Genomic DNA, 13,037 nt, shown 5'->3' with positions numbered 1-13,037 from the left:
AACCTCGCTTTGCTGAGCCAATTGGCCAGTTTTCTCCGCAGCAGCTCAAGTGCCTGGGATTTCTAGGGTTTCTCTTCCTTGGGCACATCACTATCTGCACCACCTTCCCGGGCTCTGGGACTAGGTAAGCCGCCGGGTGGACGCTCCCAGGTGTCTCGGCCCCGCCCCGGCCGCCGCCCCGCCTCGCCTCGCCTCGCGCTCCAGGAGCCGCTCAGTCCCCGCGCAGGTGCCAGCGCCCAGGTGCGCGCGGCGCGGGCTGCAGCTCCACTGCACACCCGACAGCGGGCGCCGCTGCCGCGGCTCCAAGCGGCGGAGCTGAGGCGCTCCGCTAGTTGGGGCAGCTCCTGCGCTCGGCTCTGCTCTGCGGCGAGAGCTCCGCCCGGCGCCGGCTTTCCACAGCGGCAGGAGCGGGTGGGCGCTGAGGGCGCAGACCGACCTCCGCGGTCCTCGCCAGCCTGGGGCAGGAAGAGCGGGCGAGCAGCGAGCGCGGGGAGCGCGGGGAGCGCGGGGAGCCGGGCCGGCCCTGAGCGCGCCGGGGACAGCCGAGCGTCCCGCGCCCTGGCACCATGCGACCCGTCGCGCCTCCTCGCCAGCCTTCGGCTTCGCTCTCCGCTCGCTGAGCCCCTGCGCTCGCCACCCCGGAAACTCGCAAAGACGGGGCGAGACGTTGGAGAGCATCGCGGAGACTGACCCAGACGTCTCCTCGGCCCCCGAGAGGCTGCGGATCCCCGTTTCTTGGGCTTCTCTAGCTTTGTCATGAACCTGGCTCAAGCTTGGCTTTAGGACAAATTCAGAAGCCGGAGGGGGAGTCAAGGCAATTCTTTGGTTGCTAAGGTAATTGTTAGTTGTGACAAAAATGGGCAAGAAACAAGTGGGAGAAAAGATGTTTTAAAACGGCATGCCCCCCCCCCCCAATTCCTATGTGTTGATGTCATTTCATCGCCTGGGTGTGGGATGTTGGTCCGTTTCAGATGCATGACAGGTGTCAGGGCGTGTGTGTGTGTGTGTGTGTGTGCGCGCGTGTGTGTGTGTGTGTGTGCGCGCGCGCAGTTTGGGACTGTAGAGGCACGAGCTTACATAAGTGGAAGGCAAGCTGGCGTGGGGACTTGTGTGGGATGGGCGCAGGTCTGCATAGAAATCATGTTCCTGGGCTTCGGGGTGTGAAGCGCTCACCGACTGGGACCAGCGTGCAGAGGGTACGTGCTTTTAGGGACTTCCAGTCTTCCGACCAGTTGGGGATCGCAGGTAGGGCAGCTTTACTTCAAAAGCAGACTGTCATTAACTTTTCCTCCGAACAAGCTCGCCCATTTGTGGTTTGGAGGAAAAGAAAGCGAGTGGTAGGGGTGAGTGTCCAGGTCTGGCTTTTGGGAACTGCGGCAGGAAAGGGAACTGAGGTAGGTGTGCGCTCTGGAGGACAACTAAGCTCGGTGCCCTAGGGACGGTATTCACAGTCTCTATCAGGCTGCGTTGAAAGTGGCCCAGAGAGACAGGGAAAGTGACCCAGAAAATTTAATTTTGTTCAGAATGAAAGCTGCTGTGTTTTATTGTCTTTTTCAATGTGATGGAATAAGAAAGAATATCATTTCTTTCTCTCTTGTTGAGAGGAGTGGCATTTCCATGCTACAAATTGAAGATATTTTGGATCTTATTGTTGGCTTGGAATTGTTCCCTCAGCATTTGTCAGGGCTTAGGAGCTGGATCTGCAGGTAATTTCTAATCAATACCTTTTAGCAGCCCCAAAGTGAAACTGCCAAAATAAGCAGTGTTAGGTAAAGCCTAACACTGAACCCGTTTCTCACCAGAGGGGGCTGACAGATGGAAGCATAAGAACTGAGCTTGCAAGTGTCCGAATGGAGTTAAAGACTGAGCTACAAGTGTGTGTGTGTGTGTGTGTGTGTGTGTGTGTGTTGTCAAGAAGTGGTAGACAGAAAGGAAACAGTAAGGTTTAGTTTAATATGTTAAACAAGCCATTTATACATCGATTTTTCATAGGCAGATGAGTAATTACATGGAGTGGGCACTGGGGAGTCAGCGTGGAACTTTCTGTAACTTGTATTTTCTTTACGCTTTTGATTCTTTTATTCTTCTTATTAATTTACTAATTTTGCAATGGGTGGGACTAGCCCTGGGAGCAAAGTAAGTTGAGGATTGAAGGGAATTTGACACTCTTTGGAGATTCACCTTTACAAGCAAAAGCTTGCATGCTGAACAAGAAAACCAAAATGATAGATTCTTTTTGAGTTGTCTGATACTGTTGTCAAGCTGAATTGTGTGTAAATACAATCAGGTAGTATGCCATATATATCCTTACCACTAACCTGTCCTTTCCTAAAAGTGCCTGTAAATTCTAGAAATGTCAGCTGTTGTGAGGTATTTTGATGACGTTGGTAGCCACTGGTGCTTCCTTATTCATATTAATTTTACATTGGTCCTTAACTTCTCTGTCTCCTTTAAGAAACTTAAATTAACATTCACTGACATATTGCTGAGAGTTTCAGTAAAACAATGCTAGTTTTTCTTCAAGAGACAATTTTTTCTCATCAAGTAAAACATTACAACCGTGCTTTTAAATGAGACATTTATTTATGAACGATTTGTGGAATAAGATAACCAACATAGATATTTTTTTAAATGAGCAAATATTTCTTGTGAAATGAAAAAAATAAATTGAAGTACAGTTGATATACAATTCATTTTGGTTTCAGGTGTACACCATCATGATTCAACATTTGTATGCACTGTGCTATGATCAATAAGTCTAGTTACCCTCTAAAAGGACATTGAGGACAATATAATTTGCCAGTAATTTTGTATGTCTGATTGTCCACAGGGACAGAATTTTATGTGAAAGTGGGATCATTCTGTTTCTTATTTCTCTGAGAGTTTCCCTTGCATTTTATACCCTGAACTCCTTCGACTTTGCCAGGAATTGCTGAACATTCTGTTTTGTGCCAGGGGTTAAATGTCAGGGAGATATGAGTAAGGAGCTCTGTGTGGCATCAATATTTCTCAAAAGAGATGCTCTCAGACATCTCAGTGCTAGGATTAATTTTCCTTTAGCCTTACAGTTGGCTTGTCTTCATGATGCTTTGAACCTCAGAAAGCATTTAACCCCTTCATTTTCAGTGCCAGCTGGAAGGAATATATTTACCAAACTTCATCTTCATTGTAACATATGGCTTGATATAAATAATTACTATACATACGCTATCCTGCGGTATGGAGAGACATAGACTTACAAAATAAACCTTCATGTTGAGTGATGTGGATGTCCCCTTTCAAAAAACAGCTTTAATTTGTTTTTAATTACAAAAATAATATATAACTATGGGGAAAAGGCAGGAAACTACAAAGAAAGCAAGATCCTTTGTAATGGTCCCACAAAAGGTGAACCACTATTGACATTTTGGCGTACTATATGTTTTTCTAGACTTTATTCTAATCACATTTTCATTGAATCCTCCCTACCACACACACACACACACACACACACACACACACACACACACACACATTTCAGATCTTGTAAATGGAACTCAGATATGTGTTAAAGGTTTGGAAAATTAGTGCTAGTTTTCTGGATGCTTTTGATAGATTAGGTTTTAATTTTTGTTAATGGTCCTAACTTTCAAAGACTAGTTTTTCTGTTTTTTTTGAAAAGCAATATGTGTACTTCGGGTCAGTGATACTTGGGACTCCCCATAAGCTTTAGGGATTAAAGCATCAGAAAAGAAATGGACATTGGCCATGTTGGGTGAGACACCTTAGTTTTGGTTTCAATTCCTGCACCTCCCTCATATGGTCTTTGGCCTCTGGGTCTCTGTTTCCTCAAAAGACAAATGACACTTTCAGGTTTATCTCAATAAGCTAGCAACATATTTGTGGTTTTGACAATTGATGAGGGTAATGTTTGTTTGAAGTGGGGTTTTTAGAAACACAGATGGCTGGGCTCACCCCCAGAGTTTCTGACTCAGTTGGTCTGAAGTGGGGCCTGAACATGTACATTTCTAAGCAGTGCTCAGATGATACTGACTCTGCTGCTCTGGGACCATACGGAGAACATGGGGGCAGGAGCACTGACTGTTTCCCTTCCCTTTGCATCCACCTGCTCCATGCCCATCAGTGTTCTTGTCAGTGGGTGCTCAGTACGTGCTGGTTGAACCAATATCAGTTTCTCCGGGGGCGACGAGGCGGCTTTATGAAGTAGTCAAGAGAAAAGAGATAATCCAGAATTTGGCACTATTAAGTCTGTAATGAGAGCAATAATCAGTCATGAAACGAAGTTCTTCAAACTGCAAGAAAAGCAAAAATGCCCACAAGTAGGCAGTTAAAATGAACATTAAACCCAATGAGTTACATTAAATAACAACTCAGAGTACCTGCTTGAGATGTTACAAACCACGAAGCTTATCAAATGCTTTACTGTTGCCTCCCTGTGGCAATTCATTTTCTGCCACATCTACATTCCCATAAAGGGGGGAGGGAGGAAATTCACTATTAATTACCCTAACTACCAAAGCAGCAGCTAAAGAAAGCAATAGTCCAGACACCCCCCCTTACACACCCCTACACATGCATGCATGCACGAATGCATACACATACACACACACAGTCAAACTCAAAAGGCAGAAAAAGGCTCATTAGAACCCGCAGCATCCTATGAGATAGGACACTAAGAGAGGGTGTTGAGAGGGTGCATTTGATAACTAGGAGATTCCAGCAGGCTGAAATACCCATCTTTTGGTCATCCTTGTGTGGCTACCTCCTACTTTGTGTCTAGAAAATGAATCCTTCCTTTCTACTTAGGTGTTAGAAACATAGGGTACAGCCATTTTTATGTATGGCAACTTTAAAAAATGTGTTAATATTTGAATATGAGCAAAGTAGATGCTCGTGTAACTGAGGCTACTACAAATGAGTTGTGGTGGAGACCAGCTGTCCTGGCTTTTCTTAGGTAAAACCATCAAAGGAAAAGCCATCTTTAAGTTTTTGCATGGGAGAGTTCTCTTACTCACTAGGTTATTTTCTTGCAGGAGAAAGTGCACATTAAACAAAGCCTTCTGAGATGAGTGTCCTGGATGAATGTGAACTAGTGGGAATACCCCTCGGAAGTACTCAAGACATCAGTGTAGCACTGAGACCCAGCCAGCCCCGGGCCCTGACAGAGAACTGTCATCAGTGACTCTTCAAGTAGTGTAACAGGCATCTTATCTTACTTTATTTTATTGAAAGAGAGAGAGAGAAAAGGAGTGAGAGAGAGGGAGTAGAGAGAGTGAGAAGCATCAACTCATAATTGCTTTCACTCTAGTTGGAAGGAGAGAGAGCGAGAAGCATCAACTCATAGTTGCTTTCACTCTAGTTGGGAGGAGAGAGAGAGAATGAGAAGCATCAACTCGTAGTTGCTTTCACTTTAGTTGTGCATTGATTGCTTCTCATATACACCTTGACCAGGGATCAGATCTAGGATTCAAGCTGACCCTGTAACCCCTTGCTCAAGCCAGAGATGTTTGGGCTCAAGCCAGTGACTTGGCTTTTCATGCCAGTGATCTTTGGGTTCAAGCTGGCAACCATGCTCAAGCCTAGAGCCCGCACTCTAGCTGGCCACCTCGGGGTTTTGAACCAGCAACTTTGTTCTTGGTTGATGCTCTGTTCACTGTGCCACCACTGGTCAGGGATACAACAGACATTTTAAACCCTGTTAATTGTGTTTCTGACCTCAATTTCTTCATCTGTAAAATGGGAATAAAAAATATATCCCTTGAGCGTGAGTGGCTGTGAGGAGAACATGTAATTGGCAGAGGAAGCATGGTAACTCGGAAAGATGGACCCTGTCACACCACACTAATTGCTAATAATATTGATAATCAGTTGTTGGTTCGCAACCTCAGGAGTTTCCTGGGTGAAATCTGAAACTGGCTCCCATACACCGAGGGCAAAGAGAGACCAAAGAAAAAGGTGGGCTATTCTAGATGAGTAGCTGGCAGGTTTAATAAGCAAAGAAACTTACATATGAGGCTTGGGCAACTGCAAGAGTAGATTTCCACAGCCACCCCCTAGAATCTGAAAAGTTTATATAGAGGCCTTCACAGGGTTCAGTCAAATGTACTGACCAATGATCTCAACAACATCTCATTGTCTCAAGACTATGTTCTTGAAAATGGCTCCCACTGTGGAAACAGTGGGCAGACTGATCATTCCAGGGGCAGGGGAGGGGGCAAGGGACTTCCATTTGCTGGGATTCAGCTCTTGGATTACTGGCAGTCACATCCTCTCGATAACCTCTACCAACAGGAGTCTGTTGGGAAATAAGTATTTCGGGGTAATGGTTCTCTGGACTATTCCTGAGTACTTGCTATATTAGCCTAGCATTTGAGGAACTCCTGAGTGCCTGGGAGAATCCCGCTCCATAGTTGTAACATTGGATCTGAGAAGGCTTGCAGAAAGCAAGTATCCCAGACCCTGAGTAGAGAGGGTGGAGTGGGAAAGATCTTCCTTCATGGTAGCCAATGATGTCTGTTTCCTGGAGCCTAAAGGCCATTAGTCACTGGCAGGAAGAGATGCAAAACCTAGGGACTGCTGCTGCATTGATATCTCTTGTGCCAGACTGTGACCCACACCCGGAACAAGGCCATGTGTTATTTTTTCCCTATGCCCTTAGTATCTTGTACAGTTCTTGGCAGCTGGTAGGAGAGGGTGAATGTTTGCTGAGTTATTGACTTTCTGAGTGACAGCTATGGGTGGGTGAAAATGGGAAGAAGGATGGTGCAGATGCATGGACTACTTCAGGTGTGGGTGTATGCATGGACTGGTCTGGGTGCAGGTACGGACAAGTGCAGTATGGATGCCTGTGTGTCGGTGTGTGGGTGCATGGACCAGAACAAGTGTGAATGCAAGGTGCAAACAGTTATAACCCTCTTTCTTATTGTTTACTTGATTTTGCCTAGCTAGACCCACTTCAAATCCTATTTTGTAATTATATATTAATGTCTTTCTCAATGGGCAGCAGTCTGTTCTTTTTAAACCATATGTCATCCTGCCCTAGCACAAAGCCACACACATAGTAAATGCTTGAGAAAAAACTGGTTTTCTAAACAAAAAAGTTGCCCAGCCTACAAAGCTCTGGATCTGTCATAAAGCAATGGGTACTGATTTTATGAAATAACAGTCAGGACTTGTAAAGCTTTTTGTAAATCAAAGCCTTTTAAGAATAATTGGGTGGTATTACTCCCATTTTGCAGATGAAGAAAGCAAAGCTGAAACACATATTCACCCGCTTGCCTGAGGTTAGTTATTGAGTAGAGAAACAAAGATTTAAACTCAGTTCTTATCTGACCCTAAAGCCCTGTGTCTCTCTGATGCATCACAATGTGGTGGATAGACAAGAAACCCTGCCCTTGAGATCATCACTTCAGTTGTCTTGGAGATGATAGAAATAAGCAATAAATTAAAAATAAAGGATATTAAGTGAAAAGAATATGTAGAATTTTATAAGTCAGATTTAATAGCAAGTAGATAACAAAGATAGTAACTGTAGTGCAATTCAGAGAGAGAGCATTGTATAATCGGATCTGGAAGAGACAGGCTTTGGGAAATAGGTAGACATTTCACAGGTGGAAGAGAGGAATAAGCTTTTTAGGTGAGAGGCATGGATAAATAACCGGTCATTAAACCAAGTCTTGTTTGCTTTCAGAGTAAGAACCCATTTTTCTTGAAACATGGGACCCTCTGACTCGTTTTTGATAGGGACACTTTTGTCTTTTTTTTTCTAATAGCAAAACAGATACCCATGTGTGATGGTGAATGGCACTTGGCACTGGTCCCAGGGTTGGGAAGCTTCAGGGATGGGTGTGAGCTGTGTTAAAGCAAAGAGTGTGTGCTGCTCAGAAGGCCCCGTTGTTGACATGCATTTTCAGTCATTAACAACCAATTCCACTTGGAAAAATGTTGTAGCTCTACACTGCCAAATCCAAACCAAACACTTGCTTGAGCTGACTGTTTTTTTTTTTCTGTTTGTGACTTCTCTAGAAGAAAGACAACAACTCTTTAAAATGCCCAGTGTCTTTTTCTCTTAAGCTGCTACGTAAGTGCTACTGTGTTCAGATTCCAAACCAAACAGGAAGATGCTATTATATTCTTTTGCTGACCATACACCCTAAAACAAAGACTGATTCAGCAGCGGGTCAAAATAGAAAGTATGCATTCACAAAGAATAAATTTATTGATTATATTTTAGATTTTTTTTTTTTTTTTTTTTTTTTTTTTAGGAGAAGGCACTTTAACTTTTAGAATGGCAGGTAGTTTAGGGGCTTGGCTGCTATTTCTGCCCATACCCAGGGGTATGTGACATTAGACAAAGTAGTTTAGCCTTAGTGATCTGCATCTCCCTAGATGCAAAGAGGGCTGAGAAACTGATTTGTTGCAGGGCATTACTGAAGGAGAGAGTGTTCCTGGAAATCTCTGGTCTAGTCAACTCTTAGTCTGGGGGTAGGGAGGAGGGGAGGGGAGGGATATTCCTACTCCAGGTTACCTCACTGGTCTAAGGTCTTCACTGTCACTGTTCTTCCCTGCTCCTCAGCCTGCTTGTCCACATTGGTAATAAGTCCTACCACCAAAGGACTTCTCTAATGATAATGATCAGACATGGCTGTTTCCAAGGAGTTTAAAATTACGTGGGGGGAAAAAGAGAAACAGAATGTGTTAAGACAGACACGTATAAATGGAATGAGGGTGGGTTGCTTCCCACTGAGAGATTTCATTGAAGAAGGTGAGTGGAGGAATTGGACCAATGGCTTGGTAGCAAAAGTGTGTGCAAGGCATTTCAATGTAAGTAGAAGGACAGAGTTGCAAAGAATTTTTAGTACCCCCTCCCACCCCACCGAGAGTCAGATCCTTAAAAATCTTTCAGGCAGGAGAAGTCTGCTGGTGAACTTAAAACTAAAGGGGAAACAGGGATAGCCAAAATGTATGCTGCAAGCAAAACTGTTTAATAAATATTTATGTTTACCAAAAGAAAAATGAGAAAACAAAGCTGATTACAAGTGACATACACCTCACCTTATCTTGGTAATGAGGGGTGTGCCACAATTAAGTTCTAGTTACTTCTTACTCTTTTCAGGAGATCACTCCCTTGCAGTGGAATACTTATCAGTGGTTTTGCTTTATTTCTGTCAACACACAATTCCCATGCAAATGGGCATTTCCTCCCTCTGTGTCCAGCTCTCTGTCCAAATGTTCAATGCCTTTTAGACTTTCAGACCGAGAGAGGTCGACAACTGACGCCTGGATCTTTCTGTGGCTCAAGGGTAAAGTGGATAAATCCTGGGACAAACTTTATGTAACTCGGTTGGCAGGACTGGTTAGGAAGTTCTCAGGTATCTCTCCCAATGCAAAGAGGATTTAGCTTTGTGCCAAAGCATACTATCAGTTCCAGGTTTCCATTTCTTTGGCTCCCTTTGGCTTTCAAAAGCATCTCTGCAAAAACTACTTTTCTTGCCTGTTCTCTGCCTTACAACCCCTCCCACACTTTAAAAAACCTGTTTAATCTCCATTTTCTTATATTTTCTAATTGTCCTTAACAGGAGTAACCAGTTGGGTCTCAAAAGTGTATTTGAAAGTAGATTGGTTTAAGTTGAATTTTGTTTATTGGAAATTCTTGGTGGGAGGAAAGTTTCCTGTGGTTAAGATGGGTCCTGTCGTTAGTTATATAAATATAAACAGTGATTGACAAGACTAGAAATGCATATTAGGGCCAGTCTATTGAGGAACTTAAATGCCACATAGATGATGACAATGATGACAATGATGACGATGATGATGGTGGTGGTGATGATGGTGGTTGTGGTGGTTCTTTAGGGCTCTCTTGGATGTGGATAAAAACAAAACAAAACAAAACAAAAAACTCCACAACTGAATTAAAGCAAAATTCATACCAATCCAAGCAAAAAGGAATTTATCTGACTTATATATCTTGGAATTCAGGCATAGCTGGATCTAGGGACTTAAATGATATTTCAGCACTCTTACTTGATACCTTATCATCTTGATGTTCTCCTTCTGTAACACTAGAGAAAATGTATATATTCATTAATATCTCTACTGTTACATTCTTTCAACACAGGGAATGGATGTTTTTTTTTCTTAAAGTATCCTAATCTTAATGTCAGAGAGGGACCCTGATTAGTCCTGCCTAGAGTCATATGTCTACCTCCATCCAGTCAATATGTCCAGTGATACAGTGTATCCTGGCCAGGATGGTCCACAGGCCCATCATTCCCTGTCAGAGGAAGCAAATTTGATAGCAAAAACAAACAAACAAACAAACATATGGGACAACCAGAAACAGTACCTATGTCTAAACTGGCTGAAGAACTTTGGGTTTTATTTGCTTTTGGATAATGTGAGGCATTCCTTCAAGGGTGTTTCTAATCTTGTTTCACTTCTACACCAGCTCTCTCATTCAATGATTATTGCTTCTGGTCTGTGCCTACTGCACAGACATCAGGGTGAATGTATGCAGTGGTGACAGACACAACCTCTGGCTTCTGCACCATCCCTGCAAACATGCCTGCAATTATATCATTATTTTGCATTGCCCTTTCTGAGATGGCTCAAGTGCCACCTTGCGGACCAGAGATGCTGTATCCTTCCAGAATCTTTGCACTATTCTTTCTTTAAAACATAGAATTCCACTGTATAACATGTTTACAGAAAAGCACACAAATCAAACACTAATCCACATTATTTCCCCCAGATCAAGAGATGAATATTGTTGGGTGACGGAGGACGATCTCTCTTTGGGTGATGGGTATGCAACAGAACTAAATGACAAGATAACCTGGAAATGTTTTCTTTGAATATATGTACCCTGATTTATTGATGTCACCCCATTAAAATAAAAATTTATTTATTAAAAAAAAAGAGATGAATATTACCATTCCCTCAGAAACTACCTCACATGCCCTCCCAGTAACTGCACACTCCCTTTCCCACAGTCGTAACCACTAACCTATTTTCTATCACCGTATGTTCTCATTTTTGAAATTTATGAAGTATATGTGGCATTATATATATATGTCTATACTCTTTTGTGGCTTTGTAGGCACAGCATTGTTTGAGAGACTCATCCATGTTGTGATGTGTAGCAGTAGTTTATTTATTTTATTGCTGTATAGCGATCTACTCTGTAATATTACACAAACTGTTTCTTCATCTACTGTTGATAGGCATTTGGGAAATTTCCAGTTTTGGGCTACTATGAAAAATGTTGCTATAAACTTTTGTGTGTGTATTTTTTAGTGCACATATAAATACATTTTTGTTTCATATACACCTAAGACTGGATTGCTGGTACATATGTTCAACTTCAGTAGGTCCTTACTAAGAGTTTTCCTAAGTGGTGTTTCAGTTTAGACTCCTATCATCAGTTTATGAGTGTTTCAATTTCTCTACGTACTTGTCAACACTTGGGATTGTCAAACTTTTGAATTTTAGCCATTATGGTAGGTATGTAGTGGTATCTCACTGTGATTTCAATTTGCCCTAGTAACTAAAGATGTCATGCCTTTTTGATATTTTTTTGTAATTTTTATTTAATCTTTTGTAGCTCCCATTCAATTCATTACTTTTTTTCCAATTTGATTGTTTATCCTTTTCTTATTGATTTGTGGGAGTTTTCTTTTTTTAATATACATATTTTTAGCAGTCATGTGTATTTAAAATATCTTTTCCTATTCTGTGGCTTGACATTTGACTCTCTTTGGATGAACAGGAGATCTTAACTTTTAATGTAATCCTATTTTTCAGGCACTTCCTTTGTGGTTATTTTTTTCTGTGCCTGCTTAAGAAAATTTTGCCTACTCAAAGGTCATGAAGCTGTTCTCCCAGTGTTAGAAACCCTCTTGTTTTGCCTTTAATCTTTAGGTAAGGATTTTATCCACCCGATATTGATTTTTATCTATGGTGTAAAGAGGAGAGCCATATTTATTTTGTTTTTCCACATGTATATCCAGTTAACCTAACATTACTTATTGAAAAATCTCTTTTTATCCACTGCTTTGAAATGTCACCTTTGTTATAAATAGGTGATCACTTATATGTGGGTTTCCTTCTGCTTTCTAGCCCCTTTCATTGTTGTGTTTGTTATTCCTTTTTTTTTTTTAAAGTTTCCATTGATTTGGGGGAGGGCAGTGGGAAGGAAGAGAGACAGAAAGAGAGAGAGAGAGAGAGAGAGAGAGAGAGAGAAAGAAGCATCAACTCTTTGTTTCACTTAGGTGTACACTCATTGACTGCTTCTAGTCTGTGCCCTGACCTGGGGTCGAACCTGAGACCTTTGGTGTGCTGGGCCAATGCTTCAGTCACTGGGCCACCAGCCAGGGCCCAGTTTGTCTGTTCTTATACTGGTACCACACTGTCTTAATTAATATTGCTTAATAATAAGTCTTGATATCCAGTGGTGTATGTCTTCTAACTATGTTCTTATTTAAGAAGAGCTTGGTTATTCTTAGCCATTTGCATTACTGTATAAATTATAAAATCATTCTTTGATGGGACTTTGATTGGGACTACATTAATTCTCTAACCCAGATATAAAATGTTGATTATGTCCATTCATTACTATGCTATATCTCTTCATTTATTTAGATCTTCTATTTCTGTTAGTGTTTTCTATATTTCTCTATGTTCTAAAAGTATTGTACATCTTGAGATATATTCCTAGTATTTGAAGTTATTTTATACTATTTTAAGTGATATCTTTTAAAAATGTCATTTCAGTTGTTTGTTGTGGGTATGTACAATCAATTTTTATCTATTGATCTTGTATGCAGTGATTTTGCCCAATATACTTATTAATTCTAATAGCTCCATTTAGATTATTATGGATTTTCTATGTATGCGATCAAATTACCAGCAAAACAGTGTTTACTTTTTCCTTTACAACCATGACGCCTTTCCTTGAGTTGCCTTGCCTGTTGTGCTGGCTACGACCTCTAATATAACAAAAAGAAGTGATCATAGTGGGCATTCTCGTCTCATTCCCA

At 41.9% G+C, this 13,037-nt stretch overlaps 1 protein-coding gene across 9 annotated transcripts in view; it reads left to right on the top strand.

The window, feature by feature from the left end:
* The first annotated feature begins 357 nt into the window (after positions 1-357).
* RGS6 (regulator of G protein signaling 6) overlaps positions 358-13,037 on the top strand; it is a 547,187-nt gene continuing 534,507 nt past the window's right edge. For 6 of the 9 annotated variants that reach the window (XM_066275026.1, XM_066275023.1, XM_066275027.1 and 3 more), the window contains exon 1: positions 361-834. The gene's annotated coding sequence lies outside the window, so the exon portion shown is untranslated. Of the gene's footprint in view, positions 835-1,066; positions 1,197-1,992; positions 2,046-13,037 lie in introns of those variants that run through there. The other 3 variants (XM_066275021.1, XM_066275020.1, XM_066275022.1) reach the window with 3 other exon arrangements.

The sequence above is a fragment of the Saccopteryx bilineata genome, chromosome 4 (assembly GCF_036850765.1).
Source record: "Saccopteryx bilineata isolate mSacBil1 chromosome 4, mSacBil1_pri_phased_curated, whole genome shotgun sequence".
In the NCBI taxonomy this organism is placed as follows: Eukaryota; Metazoa; Chordata; class Mammalia; order Chiroptera; family Emballonuridae; genus Saccopteryx; species Saccopteryx bilineata.
Note: the sequence above shows the minus strand (reverse complement) of the source record. Positions and strands in the feature narration are given on the sequence as shown.